General features: G+C 39.5%; 1 protein-coding gene, 1 long non-coding RNA gene and 1 other non-coding gene across 7 annotated transcripts in view; 2 read left to right on the top strand and 1 right to left on the bottom strand.

Moving 5' to 3' along the window:
- The window catches only part of LOC104150540 (protein Largen), a 157,808-nt gene extending 153,502 nt beyond the window's left edge, over positions 1-4,306 (top strand). For 3 of the 5 annotated variants that reach the window (XM_068928653.1, XM_068928652.1, XM_068928650.1), the window contains one exon: positions 2,338-4,306. The gene's annotated coding sequence lies outside the window, so the exon portion shown is untranslated. The remainder of the gene's footprint in view (positions 1-2,337) is intronic. The other 2 variants (XM_068928651.1, XM_068928649.1) reach the window with 2 other exon arrangements.
- On the bottom strand, positions 3,978-25,387 carry LOC138064763 (uncharacterized). The gene is made up of 4 exons (XR_011138019.1): positions 25,302-25,387; positions 24,194-24,289; positions 23,276-23,363; positions 3,978-4,056 (listed from the first exon to the last, which is right to left on the bottom strand). It is a non-coding gene; the product is annotated as an uncharacterized lncRNA (long non-coding RNA).
- Positions 20,401-20,474, top strand: TRNAI-AAU (transfer RNA isoleucine (anticodon AAU)). The gene has a single exon. It is a non-coding gene; the product is annotated as a tRNA-Ile (tRNA).
- Positions 25,388-27,343: the final 1,956 nt, after the last annotated feature.

The following is a 27,343-nucleotide window of genomic DNA, read 5'->3' as shown; positions in this document are numbered from 1 at the left end:
GCTGACAAAAGGGAGGGGACGAACACAAGTGGTCTCCTGTGTACTGTCTGAGCTCTCGCTCCCTATTTAGGTCCCTTGTTTTAGACTATGTGGATATTGGCAGGTGTGGTGTGACAAAGGGATATTTCATGATGAGTTAAATATAGTGATTTGAATATAAAGGCTCCTTGTCAAAATACTAAAAACTGTAGACTTAAAAACCAGACATTTCAGAATGGGAATCTGTAATTAGTAGACGCATTTTTAAGTGACTGGCCTGCCTTGTTCATCTGTACAATAACGGATTCATAATAAAGGATTTGTGGAGCTGGAAAGAACTGCTTATTCTGTTTTTCATGCAGGCGTTCCTCACCTTCTGAATTCTTCCCTCAGCAAGCTTAATAGTAATCTTCCAATCTGAACAAAATATGTATTAATATGAAGAAGTCCATCAAACTTTTCACAGCAGTGCAATTTGCGCTTTCTAGTAGAGATATCATTAAGAAACACAAGACGGACTTTTCTTCTTGGGTGGAACGTTGAGGGAATTAAGGTGGATGTCGTATGGCTTTAGGAAGGGGAATGAATCGTATTGCGTAGGTTGATGTTTGAATTAGAGAGATGCTGGAGGAGTACGGGTATAGCTGGTATACTTTTTATGGTTTTTATGTGCATGAAGTTGAGTATGCTTATGAATTGCAGCCCAGATAAAAAGAGAAAGGTTGTTGTGAGTTTCATGCCTACAGGTATTCAGTATTGTTCTGAACAAGTTTGAGGCAACTGTTTCCTGACAGAGAATAAATGTTGCTTATATTATGTATTTCTCTTTTGATTATTATTATTACTTTTATATGTGTGTTTGTTGTATAATAGCTATCCTGTTTCATGAGCTTTCAGATGAATTCAAGGGCAGCACCATCGTTTTCTGTGGTTTTTATGAGGTATTAACTTGCACGAATCATTAGTCCAAGATGTAATTGAAGCCAGAGACTGTGACAGCTGAAAAAGGGTTGTGTGTTTCTAGTGGTATGAAAACTGTCCTCAGTTAAAAAAAAATATGCAGCTAAAAGAATGTATAGGACACTCATCTTTTTGATTAATGATGCGAGCCAAACCCTAAATAGGTTGATTAGGAAGAAATTTCCCCTCCCGGCCAATTTTATCATAAACTTATTATACCGTATCCGTTAGAGACAGAATGCTGGGCTACACTGGGCCACTGTTACATTCCTGAATGGTAATTAAGTTTCTATGAATAATTGATATTTTATGTTAGTTGTGGGGAAAAAATAAAAGAAGGTTCCCAGCATACCAGCTTCCGATCCTATTTTTTTGGTATCAAAGTGAAATGCTGCCCTTCTCCTTTACTATTTTTATCAAAATGAAGCATTCCAGTCAATATGAAATAAGAAAAAATGCATATGAAGGGCTAGATTCATAAAACTGAAGGCAAAGAAGTAATTATCTTCCCCCTTGCAGTAGGTAGCTCTGTGTATAAATCACCTACACTGAAAGAGGAAGTTTTTTTCTCAGGAGATGTGAATTACGTTATTTAACCGACGTTAGCGCCATAGCTACCGTAAGGTAACTATCCCAAGGCTTCTCCTCTTGATGCTGTTTTATTTTGTCTAGTAAATAGAGTGAGTAAATTCAGTGAGCCAGTGAACCTCGGCACTGGGTTGGAGCATTACTCTCTCTTGCTGTCTCAAGGACTATTTCAGAGTGTTCTACAGATGAAAACGGTTTCACAGGAGGGAGTGTGGAAGACCCAAGTCAAATGTAATATAGTGTTACAGTGATTAGGAAACACATCTGTCAGGTGAGAAACTCCTGCTGAAATTCATTATTTACTTTGAAGATGGGGATTAGAATCCAGGTTTCCAGGATAAATTAGACTTGAATTTTTAGAAACTTTCTCAAATGCTTAGCGTTTTGCTCTTTGTCAGTAAAGATCTCAGGAACTCCTGTTTCACCTTACAAGCTAAGGCAGATTGCTAAGCCAAATCGTTGCATTAGGTAGGTTCATGAGGGTAACCATGCATCAACTCATCCATTCCAAGACCCTCATTACTCTGAGGCATAAGGTATTAATGATCAGTTCCTCAGGTGATATAATCTGATGTGATTTGAAGGAAAACAGTGAAGTTAAACCCATTTGCCCCAGCAGAGAACTAAGGCCTGTATCATTAATGAAGTACAACTACAAAAGTTAAGGTTTTAAACTTCTGCAACTATCGGAACTCTTATTTAAATGAAAAAGGGATTATTGTGCAAAAATCTGGTTTGTCTGCAATTGACTTTGTCTATTTAAAGTACCATTTTTATAGTTTTGTCCTTGTTTTCTTTTCTGTTCAACAGCACCTTCAGGCTTGAAGGAATATCTATATCTGGAGGCACATCAGTTAATTTCTTGCGTATCAGATTCGTCATTGTGACTTCTTGCAGGCCAGATCTGAAAGCAGCCAGGAACCTGACCCTCCTTGGAGCACGGAGAAGCCCTTGGCATTGGAGCACAAGCGATCACGAGTGGAATCGGCACTGAATCGTCCGTCTCAGACCTGACAGCTATGAGCTGAGTCCTGGCAAAAGCCACAGCCTTAAATCCTGTTCAGTCAGAACAGAGAATCGAAGGGACTAAATGTCTTGCCCTCTTACAGAAACTGCTCTCTCCTAGCCTGGCCCTCGGGTTCGGCACTGAGCAACCGGAGTAACAGACAGTGAGTTTTTCATGGGGTCCAGCCAGCATCCAAAAAATATTTCAATATGTAGCCAAAAGGAAAAATGAAGCACTTAGGGGATAGCAGGAAACGAATGCATTTACTGTAACGGAGGAATGTTGCTGTCTGTGGGGAAAGAAGACCTCTGTCATCCCTTGTATATATTCAAAGCCATACAGGAACAGGACACCGGTGATGTTAAATTGCTCCAAAGGATGCCGTCTCCTGTCCTCCACCCAGATTTGAAGAAGTTCAGCTGTTACAGATTGCGTCTCAATGCACTTCTAGTATTTGCACTGTCACTTCCATTCAGGGTAATGATGTGCGCCACCATTTGCACAGATGGCCCCGGGAGACTTTTGGCCACAACAAGCGATATTTTGCAGGGGCTCCGAAAGGAATTAAGCAGTTAGAACTGAAGACAAGAATTGCTCTCTCTTTCACAGTGGGGATCTGTCCACTGAAAGGATTATGGTTCTTTCTTAGGTTTAAATGTATATATATACATATACATACATCTGTATAGATATATATGTATATATATGAAAAAGCATCAACATGATAAGGTGGATTTAAAAAGGGAATATAATATTTTTTTAATAGCATCCATTTTTTATCATATTAGCAGCCAAGAAATTTAAACTATTGAATTATACATCTCAAATGTTCCTATTTGAACATTGACATTATCCTCCTTGTAACTGTTAAAGAAAAGAAGTCATTTGTAATATGTATTTGACATAGAATTTTTCTAGCCATTTATCTATACTTCATGGAGAAATGTAACAGACAAACAGCATTTTCAGTTTATTTTTCTAAATAAATGTGTTGTTTATATTATTTGCAGTCACTCATTTTGGCTGGTTTTCATTATCTCCAAAAATAATTTAAAGACAGAACCAAAACACAGAAATTGTTTGTTCATGTTAAGCTGTAATGATTTGCAGACCGAAAGCTTTAATATAAATATTGTAATTTGTAAAATGATGAAGTATATTTATACAGGCAAATATGTATGGAAAACTAGAGGAGGTATTTTAACTCTTAATTTCAGAACATAGTTTATTTTAATAGCCACATGAAGAAATCTAAATATATAATGGAATAGGTTTTTTACTTTCAGTAGGTTCTAGCAAGTGAAGATTTGGAGATTTAAGGATGAAAAGAATGTAGTCTAACAGTGGCGGTTTCCCAGATTACACACAAACCTTTTATCAGCTGGCTCACTTTATTCAGGAACTGTTCTTTGGGTTATGTTTTGTGTTAGGGTTTTGTGTTTGGGTTGGGTTTCGCTGTTGTCGTCGTCGTCGTTGTAGCAAAACCGTAAAGATAATACTGTGTGATCACAACCGATGAGAACCTGCAGGATAAGAGATTGTTCATTACAGGCATTTACAGCTAACAGTGAAGAACAGTCATTGTTGTCCATCTACTGGAGTGTTTTGTTATCAAGTCATTGCACATTTCGATGCTAGAGCTGTTTTGAATAAAAATATATATTTTCCTTTGTTCTTAGTCCATTAGCCTGTGTGTAATTTTAAGAGAAAGGTAAAGCATGTGATTCCAGGTTCACTGAAAGTATTCATCTTTCACACCAGCCATGTGTGGCTGGTTTATAAAGCTGAATAGGTTTTGCTTTATTTCCGCTGCCCTATGGAACCTGTTAAATAAGTGCACACTAACAGAGGCATGTTCTTTCAACAAACAATGGCACATCCAAACCTCTTTTTATCAGTGCGTTAGCCTCGTAATGGGTAGATGTTTTAAATAAGTATTGCCCTGCTCTAATGTACTAACTTGTGCGTGTCTGTGTGCGGGTGTGCGTGCCGTTGCCTACTGACGAATGAAGTGACAGCCCTGCTGAGTAAGTGCCCTACGCCCTGTTACTACAAGATGCTCATGTTACTGTATTTTTTGGAGAAATACCTGAGCTCTGCCTTTGCTTGTGCTTCTGAAGCCATAAATGGCTTTGTCGGGAAGTTACCTAATGAAATAATTAATGTTTTCCCCCCTCTCACCCCTCCCATTTCAGCAAAACCTGGGATACCTGGGATCATATCCATTTTATTTTATTTTATTTTATTTTTTGTTTTTATTTTTTATTTTATTTTCGCATTCATGCTATGGATAATTAAATCCTTGTATATGCTAAAGGATGATGGCCGTGGTTTGTTCCCACACGTTTTAGGTTAGGGTTGGCTAGGTCTTGTCACTATGACTTCTCATTTTTATGTCATTAGAATCGTGTATTGGGTCACACAACTTGCATGGTTTTGCATGCTCCCTCTTTGGGTAACCTGCGTTTTAAAACTGAGGAACTTACTCTTTCAAATTCAGACTAATGTTCATAGTTGTTTTATGAGGGGACAACCTTATAGAAACAGGAAGAAAATTCCAGAATGATAAGTTGAGCACTTCCAGGATTATCTAATAATGATATTTGGAAAAGCTCTTATGTTTGTTCACAGAAGTGCGTTCATCTAATATTTGGAAATAACCCGATAAAAATCTAGTGAAATAATGCATTACTACCTGCAAACAGTTTTCTGCTATGCTAGCCCAGGTCTAGATCAGCTTCTGTGTGGTATTTGTATTGTACAAAAAACACCTGAAATTAAGCACACAATTTTCTTCAGAAAAACGCAACAGATATGATTGGTAGTGACCTGGTGCCAGGAGAGGTTTTTTGCTATGTGCATGATGGAAAAATAATAAACATACAAAAGCACGCAAGCCTAATTTAAGAGACGTAAATATAGTTGTAAGAGGACGCTGCAAATCATGCTTCTCGTCATCCCCATGCTGCTGGTTACAGCTCTGCATCCGCTGAGTGTTTATGCACTGGAGAATGGAAATTGCAGCAGACGCACGATATCGGAGCCTTCTGTCAGTGGCACGAGGGTAAATCCACATTCCTTAATTTTTGTAGATTTAATGCAGCAAAGTGTTGTGATTTAGATTCAGCTGATGTCTGTCTATTATGCAGATACTCTGCTGAGATAACACTGCAACATAGGAAAGTAAAACTCTACTGGGATTTGAGAAACTGTTGGCAAATAATTAGCACTGAAATATTTTTCATAAAGTTTAAAACCAGAGGAGACTACACTAAGTTTGTACATTGTTGTCACCACGCCCAGAGAACCACCATATTTTTCCCATAATCTTAGGTTAAAGCACTCTGACAAGACCAGCAGAACTTTTTGACTAAGGGCAAAGGTTATGACGACTAATTTTAAGCATCAGGGTCCTTTTGCAGGGTTATAAGGGTGATGTATATAGAGAATGTCTGCAGAGGTGGCTCTAGCATAGCACACTGTTCCGTTATTTAGCATTTTAAAGTGTATCTGAAGCAACCAGTATGCTTGAAATGGTCAAGCGTGCAGAAAGAAAAAACACACAATTAACACAATTCTGGACGTGTCCACGAGACATGCTTTCAGCACTTGTATTTCTTTAAGCATGAAGACTGTCCGCAGTTTCTTTCAGTTCATGAGAAAAATAGACATGCGTGGAAATACTTATTTTGTAAAACGGAGGGAAAAGATAGATGAGTACAACTGTGAAAATCTGGAGAAGACCATAATGACCATGTTGCTATTAAAGTGTTTCTCTCCCAGTTCGAACGGTTGCTGTGAGTCTCACAGGGCATGTAACCGCGAGGGACAGAATTTTGTCTCTGAGGAAGATACACACAAGGTCCATAACGAAGCTCTCCAATGATATTGGAAATAAAGCCTATGCACAAAACCCATCCTGGTTCTGGTGCAGGAGGGCATTGCCTGGGGAGGGTGGCAGGCCAGCCGTGTTCCTGCTGCAACATCTGAACGTTTGCCACTGAAGGTACACCAAAGCTCATCCGGAGACAGCTATGTGGGAACAAGCCCGCTGATTGCAAGTGCGAGGTAGGATGTCTCCTCAGGGGTTGAGGTAATTTGCCGGTGAGCCCTGCAGAAGCAGCCTGTTGCTGGGGGACCTCCAGGAGCCCATGGCAGAAGAACCAGAGGCAAGAGCTTCTGGAGGCAAAATTTAGGATGGCAGGAAAGAAGATTGTAAACCCCTATCTCTTCCATAACATGCTCTGAATTACGGAGTGGCTGGGGGGGAAAGGTCAGTTTATCGTGGCTGATTTTAAGTACCATTGTCCTTTTGTTAGTTTATGAGTGATTTCTCTAACTAAGTGTCTAAAGCAGTGGTTCGACAGCATTGGCGCAGCAGACCTGGATCTCTGCAGTGACCTTTCCTGAGTTACGGAGCACCTAGGAGGAAACATTTTGATGTGTAACTGCAAAAACGGTGTAAGGAAAAGGTTCAGCTTCAACAGGAACCGAGGCGACTTTGAGGATGCTGGACTCTATAAAGAAGGGATGACGTTTAAACTAAGGTCACATGTGAGTCTAACGAATGAGTGGGGAAAAGACAGTAGGTGCAGAAGAACATGTAGTTTGAGATTACACACCTACTTGGGTGAAGCTATAGGAATGAGTGAAGGACAAAACAGATCTATAAAAAAATTAAACTGAACAGAGTGACATTCAAATAAGGTACAGTAAAAACCACAAGTTTTCTTGGCGGCTCACTGAGACTAAATTATTAGTTTTCATAGGTTAGATAGCTGCAGATCTCATGAGAGGAAAAGCAGGATCTAGACTTTTGCATAGCGGAGGGCCTGGTTCAAAATATTTTAGCTGAAGAGCCTCTCTAGATTCAACATCCTTCCCCTCCCACACACACGCGCACACACACACACACTTGTACTCACCTTCAAAAAAGGAAATACATAAAAATAAGAACTCCTGCAAGGAAGAAACTGGAAGTAATCACTGCGAGAGTTAAGTCATGGCACACGGCATGCTGACTGTTTAAAGACACCGTATTGGAAGCACAGGGCAAATACATTGTGCTCAGCAAGGAAGACTGGAGAAAGGGCAAAAGGAAGCCAGCGTGGCTCTAGGCAGCAGGGTAGCACAGACTGTTGAAAGCAAGAAGGTATCTTTCAGAAAGCTGAAGTCTCATGAAGAAAATGGAAAGCACTGTAAACTTTTTACGGTTAAACATATTAAAAAAAAAAAAAACCTACAGCAAGACAAACCAAAATAATTGCAAGAGATATAAAAGTTAAGAAATCCTGTTTCTAAAATAGCAGCAGGAAGTCTGGCAAAGAGTCTGTAGTGCCAAAAGATAATCAAAGAAAATAGAAGCCCTTAGAAGAAGCTCTACTGACAAAATTATTTTAATCTTTTACTTCTGCTTTCACTATAGACAGGTTTTGGGAGATTCCTGCGCAGGAATTATTCTCTATGGGGGAACTCATCAGTAATAACTGAGTAATAACTGTATAACAAGATAAGATATTTTTCATACAGAAAAGGCTTTTAAAAGTTGAAGCTGGGCAAATCAGTATATCATTTCTATTTGTTACAATTTTGTAAATATAAAATACTTGTGTGTGTCTGTGTCACAGTTTGTGGTGCTACTGCTGATATAAGGCAATACGTTTTGTTTTAAAACTGGTTTTCATCTGTCATTCCTAGAACAATGTTTCCTTCCCCCCCCCCCCCAATAAGGCCATCTGCTTTCACATTGTCAACTGGCTTTTTTTTTGTTCATTCCTCTATTTCCAAACTACAAATGTCATCTGTGACCTTATAAAACAAACTTAATTCATCTGTTGAAGATTTGTTGCCTGTTGATTGTATGTATTGTCCTTTTCTTTGAGAAGCAGGCATTGTGTGTTGGTCTTGTGTTAACGGTCTTAGTTTAATCTAGCTTGTACTGAATTTATCTTATAAAAAAGGAGAAGTAAATACTTGATATTTGTTTGGAAAATCTAACTAAAGGCAGTGGCTTTGCTGCAGGCAATTTAAACAGACCTTTCTAAGAACAAAGTCAATTTAGAATATCTTGGGAATGGATGAGAAGTGTTTCCACATACCTGGTTATGATTTTGTTCCACTTAAACTAACCAGGTGATGTTTTGGTGTCACTGAATGGAATCACCACTCTATAACTAACCTTTTCCCAAATGTTTCCACCCTCAGCAAAATTTAGGCAACCTTTGTGACAATGGAGATAGTCTTCGCTCACATTAAAATAAAGTTCTAATTAAGATTTAAAATTACTCTATTTTTTTCTCATTGTATGCAGAGAAGAGCATACAAACCAAGAATGTGAAAATGCAGAGTGGCGAAAGTGAGATCTTTGTAATGTAAAAAGAAAAAAAAGAAGAAAATTCCATTTGTTTGGGATAGGCGCAGTCATACTTGAACTGAAAACATATTTTAAGACCTGTAACTGAGAAACTACTCAATTGCGGCAGGGAGAAGAGTAAAAGGAAATTTCAAGCTGAATGTTTGGTTCCTGGAAGTGAGGCCTCCTAAAACGTGAGTTGATAAATAATAAAAGATAAAATGTGTATAACTGCATTCAAACTTTCAAACTTTTGCTGGAAGTGGAGAGGTTGTGAAAACCTGCATAACTGTGTTCATAGGGAATCCATAGAAAGATAAAAATGCTGGTAAGAAGGGACTTCTGGACATCATCTGTTCCGGGCTCCTTTTTGAGGTGAGAGTATTGCCAACAGTAGGTCAGATCAGCTAAAGCTTTATCTTGATGATCTCCAATGATAGAGCATCTACACCCTTTCTGGGTAACCTGGTCCACTGCCGCACCACCCTCCTAGGGAAGAAATGTTTCGGTATGTCCAACCTGCTGTTTCTGTATGTCCTCTCAGCTTGCAAGATGACACCATCACCTCTTGTTGTATTGTCCACCACTGCTGCAAAGAGTTTAGCTCTGCTATTTCTGTAACTGCATTTCAAGTATTTGTAAGATGCTTCAACTCCTCTTCTTTCCTGCCTACCGTTCCTCAGAAATCTTTACCCATGTATTTTGTAAAGATACTCAGTTCAGTCTGAGTAGTGGAAGCAGCCATCTGGGCGAACTGAATAGGCCAAGAAGTCATTGCTAAATTGCATCAAGACATGATCAGGCTGGGTAAGAGAAGAAAGTTTCTTAGGACAGAAAGGCACTGGAATAGGTCTCAGTGCTTTCGAGGTTGAGAAGAACAGATTAAACAGTAATCTGGCAGGAAAGATTTATGCACAGTTGTTCATGAGGAGGAGATTGGTCTAGATGACCTTCCTATGGCTGGGAGAGAAGCTGTCAATCAGGAGATGAGAGTTGGAATCTGAGTATTACGAACACACTAATCAATTAGGAGCAGGCAACCTGGTAGAAGGTGGATGAGATCCCAAGAATAAACCTGAAGGGTACACTTCCCACTTACTCGTCTGGATTTCAGGCAGCCGTGTGGTGTTTATTATGATGCGCATGAATATGACCAACCCAACTACCTGATACAGCAGGGTGACTCAAGCAGAAAACCTGTGGTTGTTATAATTTATAAAAGAAGTAAACGTTATAATCAAAGCACTGTAGAAAAGCCTACACAAATGTGAAAATTTGCAGACATAGAGTATTGCCTGTTCTGCGGAATGCAGATTTGAGACCAAGTCTGTCATGCAGGCAAGCACTGAACCCCTTTAAATGCCTTATCTGAATTTGTTTTTAATTTGTTTGTACTCAGTCCATATGCATATGAAAGTAGATGATTGTTTGTGTGGACAAAATCAAAACCAAGAGCAGAAAAAATTAAATTACTCGGCACCTGGTTTTTGCTTTCACTTAATCTGGATATTCCAGGGATCTGGCTGTAAAAAACATTTATTCTCACTTTAATTCTACTTTCTATTGCCAGATTTACTTAAATGAAAATAAAACCTTCACTCTTCACAATTATTTATCATAGTCAACAGCAAACTGACTAATTAATGACAATTTAGCCAGTTGCAGCATAGCTCCTGTATTAAAGTAGAATCAGGATGGATGATTTCTTGGAGAATCACAGTTAAACGTGAGTGGGAAAAGGGCTGAGAACATGTGATATTTCTTTGTGATCATTTAAGATGTACTATGTGAGAATTAGAATTATGTTTTGGATATATATCTCCTCCTATTGGCATGAAGCATGAGCAGATGGAAAGCGGATTTAAATTGGACAATGCACTTTAAGTTAGCTGAAGTTATGTAAGATGAATCTTACTTTAATGTAAGACATGCAAATTTTCATAAATTCTCTTTATTCACAAAAATCACTGAAATAAGTTTTGGCCAATGTTTAATGGTCATGTGTAAAAATGAGTTAGTAATTTACTGCCGGATTCAGTGAACATGAACAGTAATAGTAGCAGATGAACTCGCTCTTACCAGGAGTTTTGTAAGACATAGCAGAAAAAAATCCTTTATGGTTATATCTCTTTTGTAAAGTGTTCTGGTATACCCCTCTTACATTTGCTACAACCCATTGTCTAACAGAAACCATAAAGTTGTTTTAAAGAGTTTAGCTTTTAGATGACATCTACTTCACAGTGTCTCATACACATCAGATTCAAATAGATATTATTAGCTGATCATCTCCACTTGCCTGCATTAATATTTAATAAGACTTTCTAGAACCTATCCTAGAAATTATCATATTTTTCTTTATTTGAGCTCCTATTGATGATGCAGAGCCACAGAGAGTTGTGTTTACTCAGACTATGTAAATTAAGTGTGAACATTTCTAAGCGAAAAGATGTCTGCAAAACCTTTCAGGGCCCCATTAGTATGAAATGGGCATCAGTGTAATCCCTGAGGGACGATATTTTAATTTTGATTGTAACAGGAAAAGCAGTTTAACGATGTCTCGAAGGACAGAAAGACTGGAGCTCCAGGCACATACATAAAGAACACAAGGAGTTTTCAAATGCATGAATTTCAGGGGTAGTATATTCTGTTCTTGTACCCTCTGGAGCCATGTCTTTGATAAAAGTATATTTATGACATAGATGTGAAAGGAAGCCTACCAGGAAAAGGACCATGGCCAGCACCTGCTGCTCTCCTGGAGTGTGTTTGCCCTGGTAGAAATAATCAGCTTACCAGAGGGACTTATTTTGTCTGTCATCAGTTTTGAAATTTTACCTATTGAGGACTGGAAATCCTGTTTGGAGATCTGCAATCTCCTTTAATTCTCTGGAATAACTAAGTTGAAAGTATTTTATCCTGCTGAAGTCTCATTTAGTTCTCAGGCACATAGGTCGTCAGGACCAGCTAATGTAAGTGGCCATCTTTACCCACATAAGTTCCTCTCTATTATTTTTGTTTTGGTATTTATCAGACCTGAGCTTCTTTTCTGCATTTATCCATTTTCTCTTTAATTTTCTTTTGAAAATGAAATAAGTTTATTTGCTCAACAGTTTTGAATTATATCCTTCCTTATTAAAAGCTGCCCTCAGTGAGGATAGCATACTAGTTTTTGTCGCATTGATATTTCATCTATTTATATACGTGTTTATTTATTCAAATATATTTTATGCTGGGGTAGATGAAGTTGCAAAAACACAATCCTAATGTTTGAAATGTATAGATAATACTTAGAACTACAGTGATTGCAGGCACAGAGCTTGCATGTTTAGATGCTTTTTTTTTAGCTTTGGATGAAGTTGTGACATTTATCTTCATTGCCATCCTGCCAAGGGCAATTCATTTTGGTAAATATCTTGCTGAAGAATGAAATGACAATAAGTATTGGTATCAAGTATTGCACGTTACATACCTCACTAAGGACTATTCATCAGGCAACATTAATGGATCAATAGTGCTGCACAGTACAGAAAAGATGCTTTTCCTTTAGATAAAATAAGAAGAATTTTTTGTCCATCTCCAATGTAATATTCAATCTACAAACGATGTTAAGGGTGCTTCCTGAGCCTTCATGGAGCTGCAGTTCCAGAAGGAAGTGCTTCTCAGAGAAAGCTTGTATATAAATTGTATTCATCTGGAGACAGAATATGCTTAGTACCAGTTAAAATTAAAAGTCTCAGTGGCACTGAATTCTTGGACTGTTACTCCTTTGAATGCATCACAGCTATTTCTCTGATAAAGATGCTCTTTAAAGGAAAGTAGTAAGTGAGCTAATGAAATATGCAAACCACTCAGAGGGAGGCACTTTTTAAAGTACCACTTTAAAAGGGGCGTAAGTAGCAAATGTGATAAATATGAAGAAATTGTTTTCTGAACACAGAAAGAAACTTTTTCTTTCACTATAAAAATGCCAATGTCATGAAAGTACTGTAACAGCCTTTAAAGCAAACACAGGGACGTATTTACTTGAGCGGCCTTTAATAATTTTTTTTCCCCTTGACTACTGTTCTGCTGCCTGGAAGTCTATGCTATTATATACCAATGTATAGCTATGGGAGCAGAGCCCTATTTTACTGATCGCCTTAGGATCTGCTAGAAAGAACCGTGTCTGCTAAATCAGTCTAATGCTTCTTAGAGGATCTCTAAATTTTTTTCCACAGACCCCTACAGCCTGAATTTCTAAATTATGTCCATAGGTCTCCTCTGGGCCTTCAAAAAGCACAGGAGAAAACAGTGGCAGCTGAATAGGTATCCAAGCATCAGTACTGCTTCTTAGCTCTTTCATTAAAACAGACGGCGTTACATCTTCATAAAAGAAATGTTCCTTTGGAGCTTCTGAGAAATGGAGACAGAGCGTCTGGTGCAAGTCTGCTGCAAGTGTGCTCGTTTTCCTTTCTCGTTCTTGGTAAGGAAGGATACTTTGGAGTACCTACCTCATATGATACTGGTACCACTATGAGCACATCTGTAATACTCATTCCGTCTCCTGCAGACATGTTATGGGTGATGGTGCACAGAGTGTGCTAATACTATTAAAGTATGAAAGAAGGAAAAAAAAAAGAAATGAAAAAGCAGAGGGCCTCTACATTGAGGAATATTCTGCCCTTAACTAAACGTGGCTCTAACACAACTCCTACAATATCTGGACTGAAATCGTAGACTGAATAGGTTTCCAAGCATCATGGTTTCATGCCTTTTCAAATTAGAGAAATAAATATCAGCTGATTCCCTGCCAGAAAGTGTAACTTTCTGCTAGCTAGTAATTATGCATACAGCAAGGCTGTATGTCTGAAGTAGCACTTAAGAGATCTCATATCCCATATACAGAAGATTTCTGTGCCTCTAAATTCAAATCCAGTCTCTGTCCAGGGCATGTTTTTCTATCTGTCTCACGTACTGGAATCCAAGAACCTTAGGGAAACCTATAAATACATCATATGATAGAAAAAAAAAAATAAAAAGCTCTAGTCAAATGCAAATTATTTAACAGTATTTCAGAACGATAAATATTAGGACATTATTAAAAATGACGTCTGTGGTAGCTCAGGTCTTCAATAGACACAAAAGGAAACCTCTCTGGTTTAGTCTACGAAATAATATATATCTTAATGGATGGGCGCAGGGCTCCTTGTTCAGGATGTGGAAGATGAATGTTTCAGAGTGGGAGCACAGAAGCCAGAATACTCAATGAGATGCAATCTAATAGAAATACTCCTGTCATGGGCATGTCTTATGTATGGGGTGGCACTGTATGAACTCCACGTACATATACTGTCACAGAGAAAAAACGCCTATTTCACACAATTTAAACCTCATCAGGATCAACATTTATCTATTTACTTCCTGCTCATTTATTTAATTATTACCGACACATAATTGATCATCAACGAGCTATACATTCAGGGTCAGTATCAACAACAGAACAGATAAACCGTAACATGAGACACAAACTGTTAATAAACAACCAAATTTCTAAACACCTTTTTGTAAGAAATCCCAAGATGTTCACATCACTTACACTCACATACACACAAACCTCACCCCCTACACGCACATACACACACTGTCTTAGGCAGTATGGGTTATGAAACTTCATTTTTCTTTTACGTGTCTTTTCAAATTGACTCCTTTGTATGAGAAGGCTCTCGATCCCCTCATTACTGTTTAATCCAGTTGATGGTTGTCTTTCTCTTTAACATGACCAGTTTTGTGTGTTCAGTTCACACACATGCAATTTACACTCACATTTTTCTCTTAAAAGGTGCTTTTATCCAGACTCTTTGCCAAGGCTGGGCAGTGCAGGCACGCCTACGATATACTAATGGAAGGTATGCCTTGCAGATACCCATTTTCCTGAAAATGAAGGCACTTTCCTTAAGACTACTTTCCCGTAACCACCAGGCAGAGATTATTTCTTGCTATGAAAATGTAAGACTTTTATGCTTTGGTCCAAGATATGGGAAGACTCGGCTTCAATTTTTTTTCATTATCCTCTGAGAAAAGTGGCTGGGCAGCTGGGGGATTTATCTATGTATTTTCTGAGTGGGGAGATATTTCAGAAAAATTCACTTTTTAACCAAACAATTCCACCTTTTAGAGTGAGAAGAAATTGAGCAGAATATCCTGCCCGGTGAGTTGGTCCTGCTTTCAGAAAGCAGACTTTTGCATTAAACTGTCCTTCCGGTGTACCTAGTACCATAACTTTTGGCTAAGCTGGTGAAACATTGCCCTTACTAATGCCACAGCAGCCTACTGTCCTGCTGAAGCTAGGTCTGTTTGTAAAGGGCACATCTCGTACATGATGTAAAGAGCTGGGTGCTGGACGGTAGGCAGGTGCCGGCTGACTCTCCTGAGGTCTGTGTTGCTTTGCAGTGGCCTTGTTCAAGTGGATCAGTTTGCCACCATCCTTCATTTAGGGCAGATGTAAAAGTAAAAATAAGCCTGGCTAAAGGAAAGGCAAACATGAAAATGTTCATGCCTTCCAGTACCCTGGCTTTGACTCTGTGCACATAGGTGTGTACATAAAACAAACTAAATGGAAGAGCAGTGATAGCAATCAGGAATATGAAAACCACCTTGGGCAGCACTAATGTATGGCCAAGTGAGAAAATTAATGAATAAATTTCTTTGAGCCTGCTATTAAACAGGCAGGAGGGGAAGGTAAGCCTATTTGGGTGAACAGAACTTGTTATTTTCTTGAATCTCAGTCCCATCCAAAAAAAAAAACCAAAAACCTTGAAAAGCTCTATGAGATCCTGATATTTCTCTAAATGCTTGGGTTCTTTTTCTACTTGATAATTATTGCTCAATTTAACTTCTTTTTTGGCCTAAGTATACACATCTGATTTCATAGTATATGTACCCTTTATGAACTAGATTAGTAGTTTCAGTTCAAGAGGGCTACATATATATTGAAGGCAATATATATTGAATTCTCTATATGAGGAAAAGTATGTCATTATTCTTTGAAAATAAATCAGTATTAATTACTTTCTAATATTCAGCTTCCCTAAGATGACAGCTGAATGCCAGTTTAACTATTCTTGTGATTTATTATTCTTGTAATATAATTTACAAATGAAGTGTTAGAGCTTTAAAGCTCTGTTTTTACACACCAAATGAGAAAGAGGGGCATCTGAGGAATAGTAATCAGCATCACTGACTTTGTAGTATACACGTATTGGTCACTTCTGCTTTCTTTACCTGCAACAAAACAACAGCATTTTCACCTCCCTGCAACACAAGAGGAGACGGCTATGCAGGAAGTACTGATTCTGTCTTAAGTATAGCAACTTAAATGAGATAAATGTTGAAACTCGGGTGCTCAGATATAAAAATGGAGGAGGAACTAGTGGGCAGAGGAAAAACCCTTCTGGCTTTAGCTTTGTTGTATTTCTACTATTGAATTTTCCTTTATTCTTCTAAAGGTCTTCCACGTTTTATCATAGCTGTAAAAGTAATTGGAATTCAGCTGTTGCAAATGCACTGAAAAGCCCTCCAGCAATATAGCACAGCTATGTAGCATGCCACTCTATAGCAGTGTATCATTTTCAAGGAGCCATATGCGTTGAGTTTACGGGTGACCATTTTCATTTGACAGAACCTTTTGCTCTGGTTTGCTGAACCCTGGGCCCTTGATGAACATGAGAATAAATTCTCGGTGTTCCAGAGCTCGTTAACGTTCCACCATCCCAATAACTGTGTGACACGCGAAAACACTCGGAGACTAATTTTATGAAGACTAAGTTGTACCTGGCTGTGGACTAGAACACCAAGATCCCTCTCCGAGGTAGGACTTGACATTTGTGTTGTGCACATTTGTTGCTATCAGTTATTTTTCAGATCCATTTTATTTGGGGAATTTGGGATTTTTACATATTTGCAAACTACTCATGAAGAAAGTGATTCTTTTCCTTCCTTCCTTCCCTTCCAGTGTGTCTAATCAGTTCCTCCTATGGAAAAAAGCCTTTTATTTTCTCAGATCCTGTGGAGTAAAAATGTCTCAGAAGTAATAACATTTGAGCCCTGGGCTCCCCCCTGAGCTATTCTTGCTGAACTTTATCAGGTGAAAAGCTTTTAAGCAAGAATGTACTTTCCTTAGCTTCATCGAGCTAACAGCTAGATACCAACAGTACAGCTACACCAAGAAGCATACCAACTGCGCATTTGGACATAGGCTGCCAATTAAACTCCCAACCGGATTCCTAGGTAGAGATGTATTCTTGTCTGCCCGTCCACTAGAATGAACGTTGGCTGCATCGTGAATCTGATTCTGTCTCCAGAAGTTTTTCAAGGTCACCCCTGATTCCCCCCCCCCCTTTTTTTAAACTAATCTGTCTTGGCAGTCATATACAGCTAGAAAACCGTATCTGAGTTGAATGTGAGAGGAAAATAATGTTTGCTCTTTCTGTTCAGGGAAATGTTAGTGGGAAATCCAGAAACCAGAGTCAATCCACTAGACCCCACAGATGCGCACCACTTGGACAGTCAAGGACATGGATGCTCTATTTTGCTTAACTTTTGCAAATGCTTAAATCAGTTGCAATTTGTGCAGTAACAGCATAAATCTTTGGTAGTTACTTTTCTTGGAGGCTACAGGAAGCAAGGAGACTCTAATCAAAAATGACTTCATAGGCCCGATGATTGTCACTGGTATTTGGATGACACCAGATTCCAGAACATAAAGCAGGTAACAAGACTACTTCAGACAAGTGTCCATACTGAGTACCTCTTTTGCTTCTTTTTCTTTTTTTTAAGCAAAGTATTTTTAAGCAGTCTGACAAGGACATTAATACTGAAATTATACTGTGTGCAGTAGCAAGGCATTTCTTAAGGATGACTCCACTAACCTGGGATATCATCACCTTTCTGTTAAAAAGTGTTTAATCTCATGTTTAAAACCCATTAAGCTGTTCTTATGTAAATCTTTCCTGCAATAACAATGGTTATGTTTCCTTTGGCTTTGAGTCCTTAACGTCTCTAAAAGATTATTAATAGAACTGCAAAATCCCCCTACAGAGAAAAAAATTGAAAGCGTAACATATTGGGGACTTTGCAGTAAGGGTACAATGGAGCTATAATAAAAACTGTCATCTCAGTCTGCAGCCAAGATACTTTTTTATTACCACTGTAATAAGAAAAGAGGCAGAGACAGTTGCTACAGTGTGAAAGCATGAAAATCAGCCTGTGTTTTCAGAGAGCATACTGTTTTTGATATATCATCTAAAACAAGTGATCCATAGAGTATTTTCTGGTGGTTTGTGCAACGTTATCTTGTTATAGGATTCTGGCATGCTTCCTGGAGTTCAGCTGCTGAACTGCATCTTAAGATTGCTTAAGCAACATTGAGTACTTACCTAATATTCCTTTTCGTGTTAAAAACTGCTTAGCCATTTAGAAGATGCAAAAGGGAAAAGGAGTGTACATCCTCTTTCGGCATCTGAACTGTGGTAAGCTTTTTCAGATCCCTGCTACCATATCCATAGTATGTGGAGGTTTTTTTCATTTTTAAAGACAATGTTCAGAAAGTCCATTTTAGTGTGCTCTATAGGAAATAGTCTATTCCACCAAAATAGAAGTGTGTGCTTAAAGTGCTTCTCTTCTCTACTAGAATATAGAAGCTTCAGAAGAGATTATTGGCAAAATGTTTAAAGAAATAAATCAGCCAGTTCACTACATAATAGCTATCAGATTTGTTAAAAGAATAAATGATTCATCCCAGTACATACTATTTCTACCAGATTATGAGTATGGTTTGGAAACATGTTGAGTTTTAGGCCATTTATTTTGAATACCAGCATGCAGCAGTTTAGCTGACAAGATACAATGTGACTCCACAGCTTTTCAGCCTTTCGGCCACTAAGCACTGATAATAGTCCAATTTCAGCCAAAAAAATTTTCTTTGGCTTCCGTGTGATCACAGATCCTCCCAGAATAAACAGTCATCTCAAACTCCAAATATCTATAGAGAGTAGAGAATGTAATTGTTTCTTATGGTGGGGAGCTGGAATTGAATCTAAATTCAATTTTCTCTAATGTTCTGGTCAATATACAACTTCATCTACCTACCAGGAGTCCGAATCAAAGAGTTGGAAGTTAGCAGTCAGCTGTTTTAGATCTTTGTGTTAAAATAGCGTATGAGGCCCACAATAATACCATATTTTTTTTAAATAATGCTAAGGGCTAGCAAGAGAATTTGTTTTCTTTTTTTGTTGTTACAGAAAAGTGTATTTTAGTGAAGAATATTGTACTTGAAACTATTCTAGATTGCAAAGCCGTCTTAAACATATCATTCTGGAATGTAATGCTTAGCAGGAATGAACTAAAAGCAACGCCATTGGCACTGTCTTTCCTCTAGACCAAGCATAGTACCTGTAAGTCTCTACTAAAAGGAGGATATTTATTCTATTCCTGCCTCTGAATATCTCTCTTATCGTATTAGTTATGTCCTATATGCCAGAAGCGGAAGGGACAGGGGCATAGGAGCTGGAAGCTCAGTTTCTAGACAATATAGTCGCCATGAATCAGGTAGCCAGGCATGTGGCTTCGGGATCAATGGCCCTGCATTCCCGTTATTTTTATGCTTTTCAGTAAACCAAGCAGAACAGGCATGAGTTGAGATTATTTTACTTAGTATTTGATTTTTTTTCTAATCTAGATGTGTTTCTTTCAAGTTTTGGGTTGTTTTTAACGCAGCAGCCAGCCATGACAGCTTACATGAAATCCTAACCATCTGTTAAATCTCTGCCTAAAACACCACAGATTAAAAAGCAGCTACCAGTAATTTAGAAAAACAGAAGTCTGAACCTATAAATGATATGCTAATCTGTGTAGGTTTAAATAAGCATAGTTTTTGCTTCCAAAAGCTTGAAAAAACAGCCGCAGACCTGCTGTTTAAAGTGAGTCTCTACTGAATCAGCTTTCACATACAGATTGCATAGCTTATTTTATTTCAGTTGAACTTTATGCTACTGTCTGGGTTTCCTGCCTGGTTCCCTGAGGAAACAAGGCCTATGAAATTGTATTGTCCGCCTGCTCATCTTAGTTTTGAACTCTTGGCCATCACCAGCCAGATCTGACACAGGGCAAAGGATTCCAAATTTGATGTTTCAGAGGCTGGTAGGAAGGAAAATGCAACATCCATGTCCCTTTTCACAGTTATAGCCCAGCTCCTGATCCAGTCTGAGGCACCTGCAAGTCAGAGAGCGGCTGCAAATAAGGCACAGGGTGCGCTACGATTACCTTGCCAGGCAGGTGGGGAAGATGACGGAGTACGGAAGAAAAAGGACAGAAATTCTGCAGAACCACCAACTATGCATTGCTGGTTCCTCTACTTAGGACGCAACCTCTTTGCTATCATACTAATTCCCCAGATTGTTGCAGTGTGACTATAATGGTGCATGTGATATTAAGCTGGCAGAATACCAGTAGATTTATATCAATACGAATTAATATCTTGTGGGGCCAGTTAGCTCAGTTGGTTAGAGCGTGGTGCTAATAACACCAAGGTCATGGGTTCGATCCCTGTACGGGCCAAAAGTTTTGAGGAAAAACTTCTTTACTGCGAGGGTGACAGAGCACTGGAACAGGTGCCCAGAGAGGTTGTGGAGTCTCCTTCCCCGGAGATATTCAAAACCCGCCTGGACACAATCCTGGGAAATATGCTCTAGAGGACCCTGCTTGAGCAGGGGGGTTGGACTAGATGATCTCCGGAGGTCCCTTCTGACCTCAACCATTCTGTGATTCTGTAATCTATCCCATATTTTTAATTAATTACCATATCTGGCCTCTTTTTAATCACTAAAGTCAATTTAAACATTAATAGTAAACAGACAAAATCCTGGCCCACAAGAGTTCTTTTGTCCCATAAGCAAACAGAACAATTGCCAAAACTCCTCATCTAAAGCACAGTCATAACACTTGTGAAAAAACCCACAATCGCTACCTTCTTTGTTTTTTGTGTTTTAGTAGTATCCATAATAAAAGTGCTCTGTTTACCTGCCTTTCCAAAGTGCAAAATCGTAAGACTGAGGCATTATTTCTTTGCTGATTTGCACATCCTTGCTAAGATTATCTAGGATAGTTTTGCCTTTGATTACAGCTATGTGATAACTATTGTATACTTTTTAAAATTCCATGTTTCCCTCCCAAAGCACTGCATTGCTCAGGTGTAAATGAAGGCAGACTTGACTCTTCAGTAAGAATGTCCTTACCAGCTCTTCTAAAAATGTATGAGTGAGAGTGGAATTAAGTTTATTTGCTTATTTCTATTCTTATGGCCATATTGTATAAAATCAGTTAACATAAAAATTGTAACAAAATGTATTTAAGTTTCATATACTTCCTTGTATGAAAATGTCATAGAAAAGAGCCTAAGCGGGCAGGGATGGGGGAGGGAAGCAAGGACTGGAAGTAATTTAAATGGTAATTTTCTGTTACCTGAGGTGTATCTTATAGTAATGAGCATTTGCAAATAGCAAACTTGAGATCAGCACAAAGATATTGAGTTATACCAAGGATCATGCCCCAAATTATCCTAAATTGTACTTTGAGTGGCATTGAGGACCACAGAGACAATCTGAAAAGGTTTTGGTATAACTGAGGGCAAGTTTTAATCTATTTTACTCTGGAAAGATTACCTGTTATGAACACAATTTTCCGTAAATCACAGCACACTTGCAGGCTACATTCATCTGATAGAAGGATACATAATCCCAGATAAAATAGGCAATATTCTCTGAATTACTACTGAGAAATGGTGGTGCACCGAAATAAAATATACCACATCCTCTAAGAATTTTTCTCATGACATGTGACAGCAATGTACGAGGCATAGGAAAGTGTCCTGACAAAACACGCGAGGTTAATAGCCCCTGGTTTCCGAGCAGCAACGGAGTCAATATTCAGAAGCACAGAGGATACAGTTAGCTCCAAGGGGGTGAGAAAAAAGAGGACAAACGCTGTCTTGCCACATCTTTGTCCTGTATTAAATGTTTCAAGGCACTGAATCACAGCGATGCAATAGCAACATAATGAGGAAAACTGTGTCGTATCAAAATCTTTGCAGCTCTATGAAACTCAATTAGATATCAAAAAATGCTCCCCGGATGCTGAAGCCTGAGTGTCACTGGTTTGTATTAAATTAGATGCCAACTGTTTTCTAGAGGGAACTTGTGCCTGAGCTAATTTGCTGCCAAAAACTAAGTTTAACTGAAAATCCTTTGACCAATGTTATTGAACTAACCCAGCATCTGAAATGAACACTTTGTATCTTTCAGTGGTCTGTGAGAAAATAAAATTGTGCAGCATGAAACAGAAGTGCCAGAAGAAAAATATACATTGTAAAGTGTCACTTCCAGCAGTACAAGTAGTACAATAAGCATAAGTGCATTTCCTCATTGTGTTAAACAGCCATTTTGGGCTCCCAAAACCCAGCTGAGCTTCAACCTATGAAGTACTGCCTGTCCTGTAGACCAGAGTGGGCACGTTCTGCACATACCAGCACCAACAGGGAATGTAATTGCCTTAAGAGGCCAATATGAAGCTGTTTTAAAGTCAGCTATGCGTTCTGTTACATGGGTTGTTTATGTCTTTCTGTCACTGCTGACATTTGTATCGGTTTCCCTCTGTGAGAAAGACATCTTGCCCGTGGAAAAATCACCCCTGGCTCCTTAAAAGATGAGGGCTCTTACTCATACTGTCATAAATATGGATTAATTCCATCAATGGAAAAGCATCAAGATGACAACCATAAATTTGGATGATGACAGACTGGGGAATATCTGTTTTATTTTTACAACCATGATGCCTGCTTCTATGCGTATATTCCTTTTGATGGGTTATTTGCTCCTCATTTAGTTTAAAAGAGTTGTTAAAGGAGATATACGGGCAAGAGGATACAAAAAAAAGGCAAAGAATAACTGAGCAGAAACTGGGAAATTACAAGTTGGCTATAAAGCAGGTTAAAATGGATTATTCTTTCTGATTTTAAAGCTAGAATCAATGTTAGACCATTACAAGTCCTCACTCTAAAGTAGAGGAGGCAGTTTTATTGAGCTCAGAGAAACCAAAAATTCAACATCAGTGAGGGCTAGCGTGGGGCACAGGCTCCATCTGTCCTAACCACAGCCTGAAAAGCGCATGGCAACTGAAAGCAGAACCACTGAGCTGTCAGGTGTAATCTGGGTTGAGTCCAGACACGGTGCAGAGATGTTACAGCTCTGGAGCCCTGTTGAGACTTGGGGATTATTAGTTCAGATGTAATTCTTAAGTTAATGTGCTTATACTGCGTCTAGATCTGATCTGAGCAGGCAGTGGTTTGATCTGTACGGATTTACCAGCTTGGGATTCTGCAAGATCCAGCGCTGAGCCTGCAGCCAGCGGTCCATCACTTCCCGCATCAAGGGCATAAATACCAAATCACGTCTGCATAAAGAACAGAGTGAAATGGCAAGCGCAGGTAAGGTAGTTTGCATATAGATCTCGCTAGTGTAAAATCTTTGTCTCACAGGTTTGTGCCGATACCCACACTTTTTATTTTCAAATGCTGTTTCTGTGCCCCTACGTTCCAACTGCTATTTACAGCCTTTTCAAGGGAAACTTCTGCAAATGCCATGTCCACGGAGACTGCAAGGTATCACAGCTGAAAACTAGACAAAAATAATCCAGAGACACCAAGGAGGAGAGTCCCGGAGGAGGGTCATGGAGTCCTATCTCAGGTAGAAACTGAGACCTGTCATTTCAAAGGTGTGTACTCTGGAGTAGCCTCAGAAAGGGTCAGCCTGCCCTTTGGACAGAGAAATACCCAGGATCTGGCTGTGTTTCACTGGATTATTAGGAGATGATACTCAGTAACTACATGTTTCGATAGTTGCATTTGAAATGTGCATGTTTATTTTTCATTATAAAACCATCCATTTCTTAGTTGTGAGCAGAAATCTCTTTTTGTGAAGCGCTTTGATGCAATCATGCAGCTCTTTGTATTGCAAGCTTATTAATAACTTAATTGTAACAGAAATTGGTAAAGAAACACAAAGGTTTGTCTGCTGAGAAAAAATCAGAAAAAAGTTTAACTTCAGAATCGACAAGCTTCTAGCTTTTATAAAAATAGGGCTATTAAAAAACAAAAGTTTAAAAAGCGGCTACATTCTACAAAAGCCTGAAAGAATTGTTTTCCATTTCAGCTGAGCATGTTTCCTAATTGTAACTAATCCAACTAGGAACAGAGCTGCTTTAAATTCTGATTCAATACTTACAAATTGACAAGCAGGAAGCGAAGCTTTATGCAAACAACTGTCTGCTTGGAAGGGAGGAACTGCTGTCAGGTGACAACCATTACTTCAGAATAACTTCTGCAGTTTGAACAAAATTGAACAAATTCATAATTAGAAAAATATATGGTCATCCTTATTCTACCATATTTTTATATTCCCAGCCTGACTGAGAACACCAAAGCAGCGTTTCAGATCACCCATCAAACTGGGTGAATTGCAAAATATTTGACATAAGTCCTGAAAAAATAGCTAAAATCACCTTTTTCTTGCCCAGCAGTGAGGATTTTGCGTATTTCCCAGCCTTTACCCACCGGCATCATCTCTGCTCAAAGCAACCAGCCGAACTGGAGTGGACCCTTCTCTTACCCTGATTTGTGCTCCCATCAAACTAGGACTGTCCTCTACTGGATTGCATAGGGTTTTTTGTCATAGTACGTATGAGTTGTGCCTCTTTTTAGCGGAGACTTGTTTGGGAGTGCCTTAAGTAGAGCTAGTCCAGGCAGAGTGCCGGGGTTTGTAGAGGCTGACAGCAGAGGACGCCCCTTCGGAGCCCAGCGCATGCATCCAGCTATAAGGTAAGCTCTGGTTTCAGGTGTGAAACTGGGATTTAAATATGCTGAACCAGCTCTGCCCAGTAAGTACTACATTAATGTGTAAAAGAAGTGGTAAGCAATAATTCCAAAATCTTTAAAATTAACAGCGGTGTATTGCTATTTGCAGCAACTTATGGTAACAACCAAAAAAAAAAAAAAACCAAAACAAAACCAAAAACCAAAAAGCACCACACAAACCCAAGCAAACCTGCAGGATACAGACTCTTGAATTTTTTTAAAGCCAAGCACACAACCTTTGGGGCAAATCCTGCCCCTCCGCGGGGCAGGCGTGGGAGAGTTACGGTGGCGCTGCCGGGAAGAGGATTGAGGCGTGAACGCCGGCTTCCAAAAGACGACGCGGGCTGAATTAACGGCTCTCTGAAAGAAACGTGACACGGTCCCTTCTCCCCCTACCCGCCCAGCTGACTTTACCCTATCTGCGGCCCTTAACCTGATCACATAATCTGACTCCCCTCCCGCCAAAAGCAGAAAATTACCCTGGCAAGCGGGTGAGAAAAGGAAGTACTCCTTGCCGGGGGTGGTATTTCAGCTCGGCGGCGACGGGCAGGGTGGCAGCCGACGCAGCCGATACCCTCAGCCCAGCTGTGTACGTGGCCCGTTTCTGCCCGTGACTTACCTCTGCACTGCACTGGTTTTCTCTTCTTTTCCAACTGCTCTTGCGACATCCAGTTCTCCTCCCAGAGACTTCCCTTTTTATTTATTTAACGTGCTCTTGTCTCCGTACAGCCTCGTCACCCCTTTCCGTTTGTTTGCTTTCCAAGTGGCTTGATGGCTCTGTATTATTTAATACGTTAATATTTAGTCAGAAGAGATTGTGTCTGGGAGTATAGTACGGATAAATCCACTGAAGGTTGACACAGTTTTTGGCCGCAACACAGGTTTAGGTTAGTATTAAATAAATCAAAGGTTTATTTGTTTTCAAAAAAAGATAGCTGTAGAGCTGACAAAAATGCTTGTGCTGAAAGTTCTGCAAAGCTTTTTGGGAAAGAAAAAAAAAAGAAATATAATACAACTCCCTGTTACAATATGAGGCAGACTTTCAAAAAAACCCGTAACAGCCCCGCTCCCCTTAGAGGGGCGTTGGGATGGGGCCGGCTGGTGAGGCCTGGCCCAAACAGCTCCCCGGCCGCCATCTTGTGATGGTGCGACAGCGCCTCCCCTCACCCCAGCCGCCATCTTGCGACGGCGCGACGGCGCCTCCCTCAGGTAAGTCAGGCGGAGGGGCGAGTGCGCAGGGGGCTCACTCCTGCCAGCTGCCCCGCTGACAGACAGGAAGGGGGTGTCCCTGGTGATGTGGCTGGGCAGATCGGTTTTTGCGGCCCCGGTGTTTTCCAGCCGTGACGGGGACGCTGGGCGGGCCCTCGCTGCCAGGCGAGGCCAGGCCTTGCAGTCAGGCCCCTTCCTGTCACCAGGGTCCCCCAGCGCGTCCAGACTTGTCTGTCTTCAAAGGTTATTTTCTGTGGGTGGGATCCAATAAAGCTCTGGTATTTTTGGTCTGCTCACTTGAAGATCTCACCAGCAGATCTGCCTTGAAGTTGTAATACACATTTTTCCTAGCTGTGAGGATTTTTGGCTTATAACCTTTCTTAGGAGGTTGCTTTTTTCATTATTTTTTGTGGGCTGTATAACTCATTCAAAAATCATACATACTTAAAAAGCAGGAAACCACTCACCCACATAAATATTCATCCCCTTGTATACCAGTTCATGATACTGCAGAGTAACTGAAGCTGTCATATGTTTCTCTTTCACGCATAAGAGAAAATCTTATGTATTATTTTTGTTTTTATTATGTTGTTATCTATTGACTTTAAGACATTGTATGTCCTGAGATTCTGTATTTTCATAAAAGGCAAACACTGGATGTTTATAGACTCTGTTCTGGTCAGTAAGGAATTGCAAAAATGGTGTTTTTTGCAACCTGAAAAAGCAGTACTTGGATCATGACCTGAGGTTGCTCTTGCATAGGTATCTCAGATTTTAAAACTTTTGGGAACTGTCTGTTTTTGCCTTTGCCAATTAAATATGTATTACTTATTAGAGTTGCACAGATGTCTCTCGGTTATGGATGAAAAAGAGGTGGAAAAGATTTCTCCTCAGGGGTAAAAATACAGCAGGAAGTTGTGCATTCAATTTTCCTCGAGGAAATCTAAGCTCTCCTCGCACTTAGGGAAGGGAAAGCAACCCCCTCACCACCACCACCACGCAGAAAACTACATTGTGTCAAACTAAAGGCACTTATTTGGGCAGGTGGATTGACTGGACGCCTTCCCTGGAGCTTTATGAGTAATTAAGTTCTTAGGTCAGCTGCCTAACCAAAAACCAAGAGTAATTCTTAAATGTGTTTCTGATCAACTGAAATTTGTTCTTAGTTTTTCTTCCCAGAAATGAAAAACGTCAAAATATGGGTTTTTTTGTCAGCAAGCAAAACGTTTACAGAGAATTGGAATAAAAGAAAGGAACATGCAGTTAAAATTACTGTAGTGTGTATGATAGGTTATACACATATAATCAGGAA

This window comes from Struthio camelus, chromosome Z (genome assembly GCF_040807025.1).
Source record: "Struthio camelus isolate bStrCam1 chromosome Z, bStrCam1.hap1, whole genome shotgun sequence".
Lineage (NCBI taxonomy): Eukaryota > Metazoa > Chordata > Aves > Struthioniformes > Struthionidae > Struthio > Struthio camelus.
The sequence above is the reverse complement of the archived record's forward strand: the minus strand, read 5'-3'. Positions and strand labels throughout refer to the sequence as shown.